We start from the raw sequence: 17,863 nt of genomic DNA, 5'->3' as shown, positions 1-17,863 counted from the left end.
AAAATGAAGGAAGCCCCCCACCTCAGCTCTGAGGAAACCTACCAGGCATGGAAACACTTTGGTGCCTTCTAAGTTAATTCACTACAAAGAGCTTACTTTTAAAAATAATTTTAAATGCTAGGGACAGAATTAATTTCAGTATTATATAGATATCATGCCTAAAGCATCCCAGTCAGTCAATGGGGTTTGGAAGCATCACATTTAAGACTGAACAGTGAAGCAAATGAAAATTACATTGGCTTAGTTACAGACAAGAACAATTCTCTTAATCTTTTTTCCAAAACAAACATTGTACAGTTAACTACAGCTTCACTGAAGTAAAGCTGCTATTTTAGAAAAGTTTATAGTTAAAAAGAATACTGTATTTGATGTTAGTATTGGCATACAATCTGTTTGATATTTGCAACTAATCTTTCTTTTGTTAAAACACTGAATTCCCTCTGCTATTTCCCTCTCCTTTTTCTGTCACTTCTCATGCCAAGATGATGAGGAAGTGGGTGTATTGCAACATCTTCACCAGCTAGCAAACTAAGCAGCGTCCCGTTTCCCCTTGGGAAAATTTTGATTTTGCATACTCAACAGCATTTTATAAGGATGATAAACCAGATCCTCCCGGTTTTATTTCTCAGTCCAACCTCGGTTATCCCTGTGGTAACAAACACAAAATGTTTCTCCCAATAATTCATTATTACTTAAGTAATTCATTATTACTTAAAAGCTCAGGGAACCTGACAGTTTGCTTTCAAGGAAAGCTATGTAGGAAAGGAAAAAGCTTGACCAGTGAATCTCCAAAAAGCCAGTATGCTTTCACTGAAGTACAAATCTTGAAGAAAGAGGGCTAGATACTACCAGTGCAGTCAGCTGGACTGAATTTTATAGATTTGCTGAAGTCACCAGAAAACACAAAACATGTTTGAGGAAATCCACCTAATGTTGTATCTTAAGTTTTTTAAGTAGCATACCAATGGCAGCCTTAATTAATATCAATATAAAATTGTAAATATTGTGAAGCATAGATAAAATATGTCCATAACAATAATCAGAAGGTTACAGGAAATTTTTCAGCAAAGTAAGAGTGCTGATGCAAAGTAGTGATTTAGCTGAGATTTAGATACAATAAAGGGAAAAAGATAAAATATTACAAAAATGACAATGACTCAACATCTCTGTAGAAGACAAAGTAAATTGCACTAAATTTAAGATTGAACACCTAAGATGTTCAAATAAATGAAACAACCATAAACAACTATAAAATTAGAAAAAGAAGGGTTAAAAATAATCCTTGAAAGTATCTTCCCCAAGCACGTCCTCCTCCTTTACTGCATCACAGCTCACCTCATGCCACCTGCACGTTTCTCTCCCCACTGCCAGCCTCCTTTGTGACAAGTTTGGCTGGCTGCAGGCCTAATGTCGTGAAGCCCTACAAGCCCCACTGTGGCATTGTGTTAGGAAACCATCAAAAGAAGCTAGGGCTCCTTTCAACCTGCCCTAGCCACTAACCAAGGTGAAGGGATATAAAAGAGATTGTCTCAGAGGAGACAAGAACAAACAGGTGGTTACACACAGAATTTGAACCGTATCCATTATGATTCGGTGAAGGTACTTAAAAACAAGGATGGAGAAGTTGCAGTTTATGATAATGAATAAGGAGGTGGCTAGCCCTGTTCTCTATATATGACACTGCAAGTATTCAGATCTCTTCTAATTCCCATAGGCATCTCATCTGCATGATGCTCAGAGATAGTCTCAGACCTGCCAAACTAAATCATTATCATGGCTCAGATATCAGACCTCAGTTTTCACAGCTTTATATTCTTCTTTCAGTGTTAAATACGTACTGTTATTGTGAAAGACACAATAGAAATACAAAATATAGAAAGACAAAATAGAAATTTTGTTCTTGAGCTTGTAAAATTCTATCTCTTGCAGGTGATTTCCTTCTTGCATGTAAATCCTAGATGTAAATCCTGCTTAAAAAACAAAACGAAACAACAAACAAACAAACAAAAACAACAACAAACAACCAGACAAAAGAGAACAGCAACAGAAAAACAGATACACAACCTCTAAATGGGTTCAGGAGAGTGCCATCAGCATAACTAGGATTATTCCTAATATCAAGTCGGAAAAAAACAACCAATCAACGTTTGCTTGGTTCCCTGTTTCTATTTCATGCCACTTAAGGTTGTTACATTGCCTTTTTTTTTTTTTTTTTTTTTTTTGGTCAGTTTACTTTATTAGTGGCAATGGACATACAGGTTTAGATAGCAAATACTGACTATTAAAGTGACCCCAAACACTGTCTGACTAGAATGCCATGCACTTTGTCAAATTACCCTAAAGACTTGGGCCCATGGCAGCAAAGCAGGCAAAGCAGGTGTGTTGCAGAAAGGACAGCCTCTAAAAAAGGATTAAAATAAGAGCAAATCTGGAACACAGAGGTGTGACTGGCAAATCTACTAGAGGTTTACTTCATGTTTTTCAAGTGAAAGCACTGTTCAGACAGTAAGATTTTTTACATCTACTGAATATAGTATATGGCAGCATGAATACCTTCACATAAGATGATGATTACCTTATGTGAAGATGATCTGGTTTGCTCAGTGACAGACTGACTCAGTAGTATATTTTACATCAGAGCTCAGCAATTCCTGGTGCCAAATTCAATGATCGGAGTTGGAGAGAAGGATTTCAAGAAGTAGAAATTAAATGCAAATGTGAGATCAGAGCCAGACGGGCTTATTATGGAAGAATATAATTAGTAATGATGCCAAGATGAAACTGTGCTTAAAGTGATGCTTGACAGTGAGCTGTACAACTGAAACTTAAGTCTGCTTGCTGTGTGTAAAATATTTTTCAGTTTTAGCTATTACACCCTCTAAGAAAATTCTCTGATTTTTGAACCGTTCATGAGGATTTCTCACCATCCCCCCACTCCTGTTCAGTCCCAGACGCTTGCTCCAGTGTTACTCCTGGTGACTGGGGTTACTGGAGGGTGGGAAGAGGAAGGAGACAGGACAGATAGCTTCCAGGGCTTTTGCAGTTGATTTTTTTTTTTTTCTTTTTGAAGTCCATAATAATAATAATAAAAACAAAAACAGGTGGCTGTTGTCAGAAGCCATACTATACCAGAAGACAGGAGAGAACACCAGTTTATTTGAACAGCCCAAAATAAACTGTTGTTTTTACCAGTGAGATTTGATTTTTATTTCCTTTTAAAGCAGAGTGGAAGGAATAAGATCTAAGTTGGTGAATATTCAGTTTCCGATATGCCCTTTTAACTATATGGAAAAATAGGAAATCTGCATCCAAACAGATATTTCTTCCTTTTTACATTATAAATTCCAAATGAATAAATGGCTAACTAGGGACACTGTGACAAGGAACCCTCCTGCTCTGTGTCCATAGCACAATTACAGCTGAAACCTGCTTGTTGTGTACACAGATTTTGGTATGAAAGTTCCAGTTTTAACAGCGGAAAATTGATTTTTCTTCATCCGTCTGACAATGTGACTCATTTGTTTACATATTAAAGTAGAACGAAACAGAAAAAATCTTCAGCTACACTTCAGGTGTTTGCAGATCTTATGGCATATATGGAATAACAGGATAAATTAGCATGTAATGCTAATAACACGATCTGTGAGGATTTTTGCTACTAAGATAAAATAGTGCTATTTTTGGTAGCAAGAAAGCAGACCCATTCTCAGATTACACAATTGACTTAAAATTGCCGTGGACTTGCAACCTCTGAAGCAGCTCTGCGGGGATGCCCGGGTCCCATCCCCGCTGCCTGCTGGCCCCCACCAGCCCCCTGCTCCTCGGGGGCTCTGCAGCCGCCACTATGAGCCCTGGCCCCACCTGCCTCCCCAGGGCACATAGCAGCACATGGGGCTCGGAGCTGGCGAGGAACTGAAGTCCCCAAAGGCAGCTCTGGGCTTCTGGAGCCCTTTGGGAAGGCGCGACGCGTCAGATGGGATGCCACGGCTCCCTGCGGGCTGCAGTGCGCGACGTGCTGCATCCGCGCAATGGAAACTGCAGCGCCCACGAGAGCATGTATGCAGTTAGCGCCTACGGAAAACAGGCAAAAAAAGCCTCATAAAAAACATAAATCCAAACCCACATGTTGTAATTTTAGCATAAAGTTCTGACAGTTGAAAACAATGAAAAGCTAGGTGGGTTTGCGTAGTGGTTTTGTTTCGTTTTTCCATTTCCTCTCTTGTTGTATATTTTGAAAGGTTAAAAAGACAACACAAGCTTATTCTAAAATACTTGTATTTGTAAAAAGTTCTATGATGTCATCAGGTAGACCCAATGTTAAATAGGAAATCTTTATGTAAATAGGAAATCGAAGGAGGTAAAATAAATTTTTCATGTAAATCACTGAGGACATTATCTTAAAATTATCTGAACAAATAAACAACTTTTACTATTGCATTAAAACACTAAATTAAAAAGTATGTATAAAACCTCGGTTCCCCAGAATGTGGCCTACTTTAAGTATTTATTATAATTTCAGATAAAGTGCTAAAAGATCTAGATTGGTGTTTTATGTGAACAGAGGTGACGTAAATTGAGCTGAAGGGAAGAATAAATTATACCCTGTAATTAGCATATTAAACTTGGTAGTGTTAAAATTCTGCTGGAGCGGTATGCAGATAGAAAAAAAAAGCTACGTGATTTGCAGCCCACTGACTGCTACTCATTTGGCATCACCAGTTCTTAGGGCATACTGGAGCCCACCACTCCATTTTTGACATGCTGTACTAAATATCTTGTATACCTGATCCTGGGGATCTGGGGAAAACCAAGAGTTGCATTGCCAGTGATCACTTGTGCCTGAAGGCTCAGACCTGAGCAGAATCGCCTGCCTGGCAGCTTCTAGCATGAGGCCTAAGAACTCCTCTGTTTAAAACCAGCCAGCAAAATCCATTAGTGACCATGTCAGCCAGGATACAAATTCACATCTAGAGACTGGAACCTAAAACTTAACACATTTCCTGAATGGCAAAAATGGGACAATGCTTATAATAAATATATATATATAATATGGAAGTTAGTAAAAGTTAAATATACACATTTATATAAAAGAAACACCCTGTTAGCAAATCTGTGTCAGATGTCGTTCACACAGTGTCAGACTTGTCACTGCACAGTAGTATTTTAATTAGGTAATGATCATGATCACACACTTGGTGAGCAAAGGAATGAGACTTCTGAATAATAGGCAATTGAACCCAACATGACCTAATTCTCAGAATGTCTTATCACAAACCTCCATTTCTGCACAGTTTAACTTCTCTGTCTGTAGTAATGTCTAGTGGAGTTACTGTTATAATAGCTTTTCCTGTTACTTTATAGCAAGGAGATGCCATACTGCACACCTAAATGTATTAGCACACAAAATGATACCTATTCTGAAATTACATTTGGATCATTTTCCTGGATTACAAAAGATACCTAGCTTACTAAATAAAGTGTGCTTTGCTCTGAGTTATGGCAAGCAAAAATATAGGTCACCTCTGGATATGTGCTACTTAAACCAAAATATTCAATAATTTTATGTATTTTTGAAAATACATAAAATCCTAGCACCTGCTGTTTTGCAAACTAGAAATAAATTCCCCTATTCAAAAAATTCATGTCTGGGGACAGCAGTTCAAGAATATTGCCTGAATATGCTTCAGCATTTTCTTTGAAAGATCTCATTCTAAATCAGTAAATTAACAACAATATAATAAAAACAATCCTTATCACCTTCTTTAATAATATTTGACTATCAGTTTATTATGGCCGTTAAACTCCAGTATTATAGCCTAGTTTATGTACACAGAACACAAAGATATTTCATAAAAGTATGGAATTTATTAATTTAACTATGGTAATAAGATGCAAATATGCAACAGCATAATACAAATTAGAGCATATTATCCGAAACCCCTCAATTCTTTCCTGTGCAAAGCTTTCCTCCCCCTTGTGCTCCCTTCCATTATAATTATCCTACCTTTCCGAAGCAAATTGTGTCACAGTTCTTTCTTGCCTCCTAAGCCTATAATTTGGAGCTTGTCACAGTGCTTCTAAGCACTTCATGTACCTTCCTATTATCTTGTAATAGATACATTAATTAAGATTAAATATTTTAACCCTATTTAAAAATGCAATGTTTGCATTATATTTTTAACTTCCAGAGGAAGCTTTAGCATTTCCATTGTCATTGATATGCATATTTTAACCTTATTTAAAAATGCAATGTTTGCATTATATTTTTAACTTCCAGAGGAAGCTTTAGCATCTCCATTGTCATTGATATGTATAATGTAATCAACCGTAATTAAGGTACCTTTAAAAAGTCGTTTTATGGGGAGCGCCATGCACTGCTGATTCCAGAATTAGAACACATGATAGTCATTCCTTTAACAATCTGTCTGGAAAAAGACCCTAAGACCAGCCCCTGAAGCAGATTCATTCAGAACACAGAATTTAAATAAAGTTGAAAAAGTTTTATCTGAGTGCTAAGACAGCTAAATGGCTGGACACCTGCTCAGAGGAACCAAGCGTGAGAAAAGCAGATGAGGGTGCATTGCTGTGGATACCTCCTCTGAAGACATGAAGAGGGTACAGCTGGAACGGGCCTTGCTGTGAGGAGGGAAAAGAGATGGTCAAGACAAGAGCACTGACCCAGTACACAAATATGTTCTTTATGGATCTCAGAAGGGCCACTGTTTGTGCCCAGACTCGGCTCGCTATATACCAGGTTAAAACTGCACAGTATACTTGTTTCTATTGTGGACTGGTTAGGATGATCAAGAATTAACCAGTGTTCTTATCTAACCTCTTGCCTAAACATTTTTAAGTGGCTTTTACATTGTAGCTCTTGCTGCAGATCTCTGAACTGCATAAAGCCTTCTTGCTCTGCTTAATCCTAATGAAGACAACATGATTTTAATTCTGTAATATCCAAATACTCTCTCTACTTGGATAAGCTTGAATAAACTGGAACATCTTAATTTTTCTGTTTATATCCATATACATATCTACAGGGAGAGGGTAAGAATATATTACTATGGTACAAATATCTGAAACAGAAAAGCATTAGAAAATGAAGTTTGTTATATTAGATTTAAAAATAACCTACATTATACAAATAAAATACACAAGTACGCCAGACTAATCAGTATGAAAAGTATACATTTTATTATTATATTATATTTTTATTTGCATCTTTCGATTATACATTTAGCAAGAACTTGATTATTTTTTTCTCTTTAGCAATAATTAAAGACCTATGCCTTGCTATTTATCATAAATGTATATATTTGTTTAATAAATATTTAAAAATATTACCTTCACTGGAGGTATGTAGCAGGGACTGTAGAACAATAGTAGGAAAGAATGGTTTTTGAAGATTTTGTTAAACACAACTTTTTAATTTCTAGATTAAAAAATCTTTGATATTTGTTACAATGAAATGGTTTGACATTACAAATGGAACAAGAGGATAGGACTAAAGATATATTAAGTGTCAGTTGCATTATATCACTTGCTTGGAATCATCTTCTAAAACGTTGAAATGGCTACTTATCTATAATGTACACCTTCACAAAAACTTTGAAAAAGAAAGCTTCTTGAGATAAGGTTCTCATTTCAGTTGAGAAGCGGGGCATGGACATTCCCTTCTGAACCATCAGTAGCGTTATTCCTCTGCAGGCAATGAACCTTCACTTTCAGGACCAGAAGAGACTGAACCTCACCTATGCTTAAAATAGTACTTTAGTTTATCTCAAAGAGAGGATGCTTTTACTACTTTTACTTTGAACTTCAGCAGCATGCCTCTGAGCAGTTCTTCACTGCTCTTCTGCTGTACTTTAATTCACATTTTCTGCTCTGCTCCAACTTCACAAAGGGCTGGGATCTAAACTCCCAGGAAGTGAATTTGCATTTAAAAAAAATTATCTATTTTAAAATGCTTTTTTTTTTTTTTTTTTTTCCTGAGCAAAATGGTGTTACAACAGTACAATGAAGCTTTCTCATAAACACACTGACATAAAACTGACTGTTCTTCACCATCCATACATCATTGTTCCATGTCAACCTGATATTTGTGCATATTTAACAGCTTAATGATGACTTTCAGAAAATATACCTGCAAGAAAGTAAATCTGTCACAACATTTCTTTTCTGATCTGCACAAAATCAAAACCAAAGAAGATGAAGGAAAGTTAGTCTATTTTGTGGTTTCTTTTCACGTCACAAGATAAATTGATTCCAATTACTTTACTTCAGTATTAGGTAAGGCCTGATCTGCATATGGTTTCAATTAAAAGCCATAAGTAGGCCAGAGCTCTGTGATGGCTTGACCTCTTCCATATGTGCTATGCACAATAAGCTGACTGGGGATACAGTGGTAAATAAACAAGACCAAAGGATTTTAGAACTGAGAACTAAGTATTGCCTGCGTTAGTGGTTACCATGCTTGCAATTGCTGTTTCCCAGCATGTGCCATGATGCGTGTTCCTGCCAAGACATTACATCTTTTTTTAGGGATATCTAAACTATACCCAAATCCTTCTTCAAATTTCCTGTTGCAAATCCATGAAACTCCACTGGCTTTATTTCTCCGACATAATGTTTCAAGCCTGTACCTACCTTTCCAGCACTCCCTGACCCTTATATGTGTTCACCATTCCTCTCAGCAAAACCTACTGAAGGCACAAATGTGGAGCATGCTATTCAATAACCACAAACTGTTATTATTTTTTCACTAAAATCTTGTGACCAATTAACTTAAGGTATTTATTTAACAATAATCATAGTCTTGTGGAAGAATCAACCACCCAATAACAGGAAGTTATTGGGTTTCTTAAGATTCTTTAAGTATCTCTTAAAATGAATTATAAGACAAGTGCAAGACTACAGAGAATAAGAGATACAGTACATCACACAAATTTACAATTCTGAACAGCCCTGAAACGTTCAAAGTTCAAAGAACAAATGATAGGCTTGTCTTTTGGAAACATAATGTCAGAACTGAACATTTCACTTGGTATTTTCAAAGATTTTATCTTAGGTTCTTGCAAAACTGGTAGTTCCATGTAAAGATTTTATCCATGACAATTCAGGGAGAATCATACAATAAATTAAATTAGTAACAAGATTCCTTTGAACTAACAACAATGACAGTATGAACTAAAATTAATTTTTAGTCATGAATTTGGTGAATGCCATTTGAGCAAGTCCACCCTACAACTTCATGAATATGTGTATATACACATATGTATATAAATTTATGCATAACTGATCAAAAAATTAGTCAAAAATTCAGGCAGCTTATGGCAAATGATATTATAATAGACCAGTAACAAAAATATTGTGAAATGGTATTTATGAAACAGATTACCTGTTGTGAGTGAGAAAAACACTTTTTCATTTTTTTCCCCATCATGGAAAACAATCATTCTTGACTTACATCAGTGTATTCCCTGTACTTTCTTCCCACTGCAAACCCGTGGTATATTGCTACCTTTACAATGTAACATGCATTGCATCATTCAGTATAGCTTTCAAATCAGGACCTTAAGGAGAAAAAAAAAATAAATCCATTGCTTTTTGCAACGGAAAGAAAATTTTGCAATTGAGATACATAAGCAATAAATAAGAACTAATCCTTCCCCATGAAGAAAGCTACAGCCTTAGAAAAAAAAAACTTTAAAAATTCATAATGAATATAATAATAAATAATTTTAAATAATTATTTTAAGCATCACATAAGTCTTGCTCAGTTATTTTTCATTAAAAGACTAAGAATTACCAATTTATGTGTTTCATGTAGACCAATACTGAAACAACAATTTATTTGACATTTAAGACTGAACACATCACTAGGCTTTTATGTTATTTTAAAGAAAATTAAATTAAATTTTATGTTAGTGGAATAGTATCCTTTTCATTTAATGGGAAAGAGTTTATCTCTTCCTGCAACACTCTGTGTTATCCTCGCTTTATGATCCCAAAATAGCACCCTATACCCCCTTAATCCAATATACTTTTCCCCAACTATTTAATGTAATTTCCTAGGTCTGAATCGATATTCCATTAGCTGGATTCAGTCAATGAACTGACTTTCACCACCTGCATATTCTAGCTCTCAGGTTTTCAGTGCTGGCACACCACAAATATAAGCTACTGCAATCGCATACGTACAAAGGAGTTAAACTCTAATTAAAGTTCTTGGTTCTGGAGTGCTCAATGACGGTATCTCTTCTATTATGAACTTCACTGCAAACACAGAAATGCTCTTTTTAAATAGCTTGTACTGAAGGAAATTAATGGCTTTTCAAAAATCATCAATTCTAGAATAGAGGGCTTTCATGTTTTCTGTCAGAAATTTGCATATGTTTCTTGGTATTGCTGCATAACAACTGTATGCTATTTCATAACACATTCTGATAAATAACTTAAGTCCATTATCCTGCTGAAATTGTGAACTTAGCACATTGTATTGAAAGACTTTACCAAAGGTTGAGAGTGGGAAACACCCAAGAGCACATAATTGTCAAAGCAGATGAGGTTTCTGTGATTGCCTCGCCAGTATCTGCAGCAGCTGATCCCTTTAATTAGGGGATAACTCTTTTGTACATAAGGAGGGAGTTTCAGTGGCGTTTTCATGAAATCACAGCAAGATCCATCCTTTCATACTTCACTAAAGGGAGCATGAACTTTTCAAAGTCTTGCAGTGGCAACAGGCCAACAATTTCCAGCCATTTTTATTGCAACAATGATGTCAGTAGCAAGCATTATTTAATCTTCAGCATATATCTGTAAGGGTCAAATAGGTATGCACAGCACAGAAGCCAATGGAACATGAAACTGAAGTTACCGGTTCTGAAACGACCCTTTGTTATTGCTAGTTTTCTCCTTCTCACACACGAAATGAAATATGAAGGATAAAGACCATCTGAAGCCAGGGACATGAGTCTTGGTTTTATAAGCCAGTGCACATATGGACATCTGAGCTCAGTAAATTAACGTGGACACACATCACCAAAAAATAATTATGTTTTACATCAGCCAATAAAGAGCAGAAGAATGATGGGCTCCCACTGTCAAGGCTGCGCTATATTCAACTACAGAAAAGTTTTTATTAGTCTAAAATTTAGTACACCTACCAAAAAGAAACAAGCCTTAAATACAGTCCACAGCCAATATCAAAACAAAACGTCTGACTAGAGTTCCAGTTCTGTATTCTGTCAGTGTTTCTGTGCTGTCCAGAACCAATGGCATTTCCACTGCTCTCCAGAGCCGGAGTACTCACCAAAGTATACTTGGCCAAGATTCAGTTCACTATGCCACTTTTATGAAAAATTTAACATTACTTGCCTTTTCTATCTATACGCGTTTATATGAATCAGTATATGTTGTGTACTAGAGCTCTAAAATTGCCAAATCAACGCCCTCACATACACAAATGAAAGAAACGGTTGCTAAGTGTTAAATACCATGTAACAACACAACGCTGTTGTGAAAAGCACATTTACTAAAGAAATTATATTCTGTAGTCTAGGGAGTTCTATATAAAAGCAGGAACTCGTAAAAAATAGATCCTATGACAGCTGACCAGTTTCATATGACAGAATTGCTACTTGTATTATAACATAAAAAATGACATAACAAAGCCCAAGAGACCTAAAAAGGATAGCCCAGCAAACTCTGTCACTGCAACTTGAAATGGAGCTTCATCCCTTCAAGCTGGTCCACACTTGGCTCTTATTCCTGTACTCAGTCTGTATTTATAAAAAATCAAATGCACAATTTCCTCGGACCCTTGTGTAAATACATAAATGCATTCTCAGCAAGAAGTCCCCCATAAATATGCATAAATGGAAAAAGAAAGGTGTAAAGCACTGTTTTATCTCAGATTAATGTTTGTGGCAGCATTGATGCAATCTCTTACAAGATTTCTTTTTGTGGAAAGCTTTAATCAAATACACTCTAACATTGTTAAAAGCACTGTAGAAATTTTGCAAAGTGTTTTAGCATGCGACAAGAAATGACACAGGACACAAATATTACAAGGGCCTCATTTTAATTCAGTTTGGACTTGAAAATTTTACTTACTAAAATTTGATATTGCTGGTGGTACTGCTCCAGTACTCCAAAATATTCTTTCTGTGCAAGCGATAGTCTTGGAAACCATGCACAACTAGTTTCTGTTCTGGAACAACTGGTGTAGATGTAGTCTTAAAAGCACAGAGTAGTCACAAAGAAGACTACTCTCTCCCCTTGTCCTCTGTTTAGATAATTCACATAGCTGCATTTACCCCTGGTAAGGGAACACTGGGTGATTTTCAAATTAAAGGGTATGGTTGGACTGAGCATTCAACACAAGTAACATAATTGCACTCAGGGTTTTTCCTTTTCCAGCACACCAGGATAGCAAAACCCTGATTTTCCTTCTTCTTGCCAGTAAGACAAAGCTATTATGCATGCACGTGTGTGCATGTGTAAAATACCTATGAGCAAAGATATTTTTAGCCTGCTGCGAACTGTCTGTAGAAACTTAATTATCTTTTGTCAGTGTCTTGATCATAATAGATTTTTTAGAAACGCAAGAATTGGCAACACACTTTGAAATGACAAAAAAAATTACAAATCAACATGCAATCCTTAAAATCACCCAAACTGCTTGACTTGAAAGCCTAAAGAAGAATGAAGCAGCTAATTAGACTAAGCAAAAGATGATACATCCTTTCTAATATGTGGAATACTTAGCTAACTTATTCAATAGCTTAATTCAATAGTTTGGCACAGCATAGCAAACACCACAGGGCTGCCAGAAGTTGAACTTCTCTTCCAAGTGAAATTAATAAAGCTTTCTGGATGCGTATGTGTGTGTATAGACAGAAATAATGTATGTGCCATTTTCCTCATTATACTGAGGAGAGAGAATATCTCCATCTCTCTTGGAAGAAGAAAGATGACTTATTTCCATCTATTTAAGCATCAATATATAAAATGAAGAATTCACTCTAGAATAATTGTATTAACCTTTGAAATATTGGGGGGTGGGTAGAGGGGAGAATGAGTATCTGACACATCCAATGACTTAAAGATGAAATTTGATTACACATTAGATAAAGGAAGAAAAAATGCTTCCCAGTACTCTCACAGCATTGACAAACTATTAAAAAAAAAAAAATCAGCTGAAGAAAAGATGAAAAGGATGTAAGGAGAGATTGCTGTAGGTATGGCCACTGAAAAGTGCAAAACTTTAATTTTATATGTAATTTTAATACAGAAGAAACCTCATTGCTAGATGCAGAGACAGCTATGAAAGGCTGGCTGTGTCACCTTCAGCGTGGTGTATCTCACAATAAACTCCTGCCAACTGCTTTCATTCTGACCAACATAAAATACTAGTGTTGCTGTTACTTTGTCAGAGATAAGCCTAATTATCTGTCAGAAAAAAATCATATTGATTTGGTAGCTACATCCCTCCCATACATAGTTTTAAAAGAGCAGTAAATATACGAGCAAATTAAAGGCACACCAGCTGTTCCAGCCATGTTGATGCACAGGTGAGTGTTTTGCCTTCTAGCAGAAAAACTGTCACGCTTGGGCTGCTAGCCTTTGCAGGAACTGCAGAGAGAATTTTTCTAATCTTTATTTCTCCTTAAACGTTACCACAGCACAGAATTTCACTAGCTGAATGCCTATGAATTAACATCATTTTTAATTACTTTAGATACAATCTAACTTTGAACATGCTTTTCCTCTTCTTCACATTCATCTTGCTTCCATTCATTATCAAAGTATTTCTTCCTACCAGACTGTTTATACTTTAATTTGCATGGCCTTTTACAACGTAGTGACTCCAACCGTCCTAGTTAAATTTAAATGCATAGATTTGAAAAAAAAAAACAGCCCATGTAGACCCCCCACATTACTCCTTTTTCTTCTTTCCAATATATTTTACTGTCTCTAAAATAACTATTTTCCCCAGGCCCTACTACTACTCCTTCAGGTAGCCAATGCCTTTGTGTGACTAGTCCTCCCATACACAGCCCGATTAGCATTTCAGTGTTAATACCATCACAATCCCAATCCTAAATGGCGTGCATGTTTCAGTTCACAGATGTTATTTAGGGCACTTCAAATAAATAATTGCAGAGCAGCTTCTGACCACAATAATGTGAAAGGACTTCAAGATGATTTTTTCACCACATCCATCATTTCCAATTATCTTCATAATTAAAACAGTACTCAAAATCATCTTTCTAGAATGGTCAAGTAATTGAAACAAAATATGGCTTACCTATGACTTTTTCTCCATAATACATAAATTCAACCCTGAGTAATCCCCAGAAAATGCCAATACTTTGTCCTATAGTGAAAGATGCTCTCATCTTTTGCCCCATAATGTTACCTTTTCAAAAAAATAACGGATTCTAACCTTTCAAATTATTTAATTTTTAAGGGAAATACGTGTACTTCAATATCATCATATTGCTACTTCTGCTATGTTTGGGTGCATCAAATACTTGTATTTTTCCCTGTTTACCTTTCTTGCATTGCCTTCTTTCACACTGCAGCTCATCTTCCAAAAGAGAATTTTCTCTGTGCAGGATTCTCATAAGTCTGAATAGAGAAAGCTCTGAATTCAGCTTTCAGAAGAAAAATTACAATCCTTGATATATTACTTAGTATATATTACTAACCTCTCTTCTGATTTTATTCAGAAATAGTAATATGGTTTGAATCAATTAATAAAGAAATAATATTAGTTTATATTTTTACTATATTTTATTTGCCATCAATAGCTTGCATTTGAGTCTAATTAATATGTGTTTAGGACAGGGAAGAAAAACAGAGGTGCCTTCTTTATTTTTTTGTTTTACTTTTGCTCTTAGAAGCCCTCATTATTGCTGAGCCTGCTCTGATGAGCGTTTAGTTGTGTATATGCTGTGTAATGGTTTGCATCACACAAACAGAAGCAGAGGTACTGCTCTTTAATGTGTAACCCCAACCAAACAAGTACTCCCTCCCTTTCCCCAAAAGCCGGTGGGCTGACAGCCAGACCCTTAGGGAGTGCATATGGGAGCACGGCTTCACAACACGCACTTTCAGCGTGTTCCAAGAGCCTGAGACAAGACAGTCAAATTTCTCTTGGCTTCCTGAAGCAACATAGCTGTTCTGCACCTGAACTCATGACCAAGGTGCAGCTGAAGTTCTGATGCATCGCTGAGCCTAAGCTTACCTGAGAGATTTCTACAGTACATGTAGCTTCTGTTTGAAGCATTATGCAACCCATCTAGCTAAGATGGAGTGGAACATCCTGCTATTACTGCCTGTAAGAAATAGGTCACGTAACTTGGACACTGCCAATTGCCAACTAGAAATCAATTTAGAATTCCATGTAGAGAAAAAAAATAAAAATCAATGCTCATTGACATGGCCCAGCGAGTGGATGATCCGCAGCGCACAAAGCAGTACTGACAAGTATTGATGTAGCCAGGAGTGCAGCTATCTGTGGGTGAGCCAGGCAGTGTGCAGAGCCTTGCGGATGCTCGGCCAGCATGCAGCTGGCAGCGCCTGCCCTGCTGGGTGGTGCTGGCCAAGGCAGTGAGGAGAGGAGAGAGCGAGCTGCTTACTGCTCCTGCTGCAACCGCCCCTCCACACGTGGTGTTTTATACCAGATGGCTTAAACTGATGTTTCCTTTCTTTTTTTTTTTCATAATAAGTTTTGAAAAAATAAGTTTTTAAAGATGTGGATATATGAATCTGCAAATACACTTGGGTACTGCCCAAATATAAAAACAGACACACAGTTCATTAATGCCCTAATATCTCACTGGCTGGGGCTGTTCCCTGGCTGCACTTAAGCTACCTTAAGTTTGCTTACCATGTAACTCAGAAAATTAGGGCTCCTTAAGACATTTTGATTCCAATAACGTCATAAAATTTCCAGAAATTATGCTCGTTCCTGTATGGTGCTTGTTCCATTAGCAAGACACAGCTCCCTGTATTATTTATAAGTTTTTATAAGTTTTGCTTTTTTTTTTTTTTTTTTTTCCCCAAGACTACCCAGCATATTAAATATCCATTACAGTGACAAACTCCAATCCATGATTCTAATTGATCACCTCAGCCAGCAATCAAACTCTAGTACAATAACGCATGAACGTTTCAAGATGGAGCACACTACTGCAATATTTTAGACATGTATTTCAGGTGGTAATAAAGGCAGCATCACATATCCTGCCATTCAATTATTGCTATCATTTAAAAGAATTAAAAGGTTTCTTTTCATCGTGCTTTTAAGATTTAAACACTTATAAGTGATTATAGAATAAAAATAGACATATTACTTGATCTTGTAAAACTTTTACTTGTGATTCTTGTTCAGTAGGAAGCTGCAAGGACTGAAGAACGTGTTGTGCATAGCAGCAAGGAAGAGATGTCAGAGGCAAGAGAATAGCCCCAAGAGCAGAGCCGCAGGCAGCTTCGATTCACTCAGCAGAAAGACACAGAATGGGCAGGAAGATAAAAATTTAGAAGCAGAAGAAAAAAAAAAAGTAGGAGTTCTAGAGAGTAAAAAGGATGAGGGCTTAAAGGCAGGAGGCTAAATAAATGATACCAGGAGCTGGAAAATCCCCATCCCTGCTTTAAAAGGAAAAATAACAAGGTCATGAGGTGGCACAGTAAGAGAAGAGCTGCCCTGCTGACCTGCAATGGGGCCAGCATTTAGGAGGTATGGGGTGGTTTTGTTGTTGTTGTTATTTAAAGAAAAAAAAAAGGGAGGGGGGGAAGAAATCAGCAAGGGTCCTCCTAATGGGTACATTTGGCTGAAATTTTCTTTTTCCAGAGGAAATTTCTTGGGTTTGCTATGTCTGACAGGCAAGAGCACTGCATTGTTCTTTAGATAAAATAATGTAACACTGTGGGATATTTATGTTCATTTTATGTGGAAAGCAATGATTTAGATGAAAAAGTTCTAAGTTTGATTCTAAAGGCTTCCAAAACAAAAAAAAAATAATGTTGGGCTATGCAATGCACATCAGTTTAGGGGTATGTCTGCATCAGGGCCATAAGCATTTTTCTGGTTTTGATATTATGTGTTATTTTTTAATGTATTATGACATACAAATTATTTAATTCATAGAATTTCATGTCAAGTTACATTAAGTATATATTGTAATTAGAGGTACTTGCAAGAAGCATACATCATATAATAAAAGGTACTTCATACTGGTTTTAATTCTATAACATCAAGTGCATTGTTGAGGCAATTGTTCTCTATTTTATTGCTAAGTGACAGTTTCCCTGCTGGAGACAATTTATCTTATCAAAATTCCACAAGATAAGCTACTTTGTGCAAAAACAGGACTCCTGAGAAAGAAGTAAAATACTGGAACTGTCACATATAATTTACCTACTTAATTTTACCTTTTTTTTTTTTTTTTTTTTTTTTTTTAGATTATATTTTCAATAACCTGTTCACTATAACAAAGGCAAGCTTTTTTTTTTCTCCATAGAATTTGGTTAAGTCTATTTCATTAGCTGGCAGGAGTTAAATAAAAGGAAAAAAGATCACTTACTGATTTCAAATATTTTGTTCAGAGGCTAACAAATAATAAAATAACCTGTTACATGAAAAACAAAACAAAACAAGCAAACAAACAAACAAAAACAGTTTTCTTCAAAATCTGGATGCTTTCAGGTTGTTAAAAAAATTTTTAACACTGACACCTGTCTGTACTTTGGATAAAGTCAATGTTACCATTCCTATCTTGTAACAATCTTCCTGCCTAATTAAAATTACTTTCTGGCTCTTTAATACAATCTTTTTGAATGTTGGCATGGTTAA

At 36.2% G+C, this 17,863-nt stretch overlaps 1 protein-coding gene across 1 annotated transcript in view; it reads right to left on the bottom strand.

Annotated features, from left to right (window-relative positions):
- Nucleotides 1-17,863, bottom strand: part of LOC309883200 (connector enhancer of kinase suppressor of ras 2-like) — a 176,665-nt gene that overhangs the window by 97,550 nt on the left and 61,252 nt on the right. The window lies entirely within an intron of this gene.

The sequence above is a fragment of the Aythya marila genome, assembly GCF_965140915.1.
Source record: "Aythya marila genome assembly, chromosome: 13".
Taxonomy (NCBI): Eukaryota; Metazoa; Chordata; class Aves; order Anseriformes; family Anatidae; genus Aythya; species Aythya marila.
This window is presented reverse-complemented; position numbering and strand designations above follow the sequence as displayed.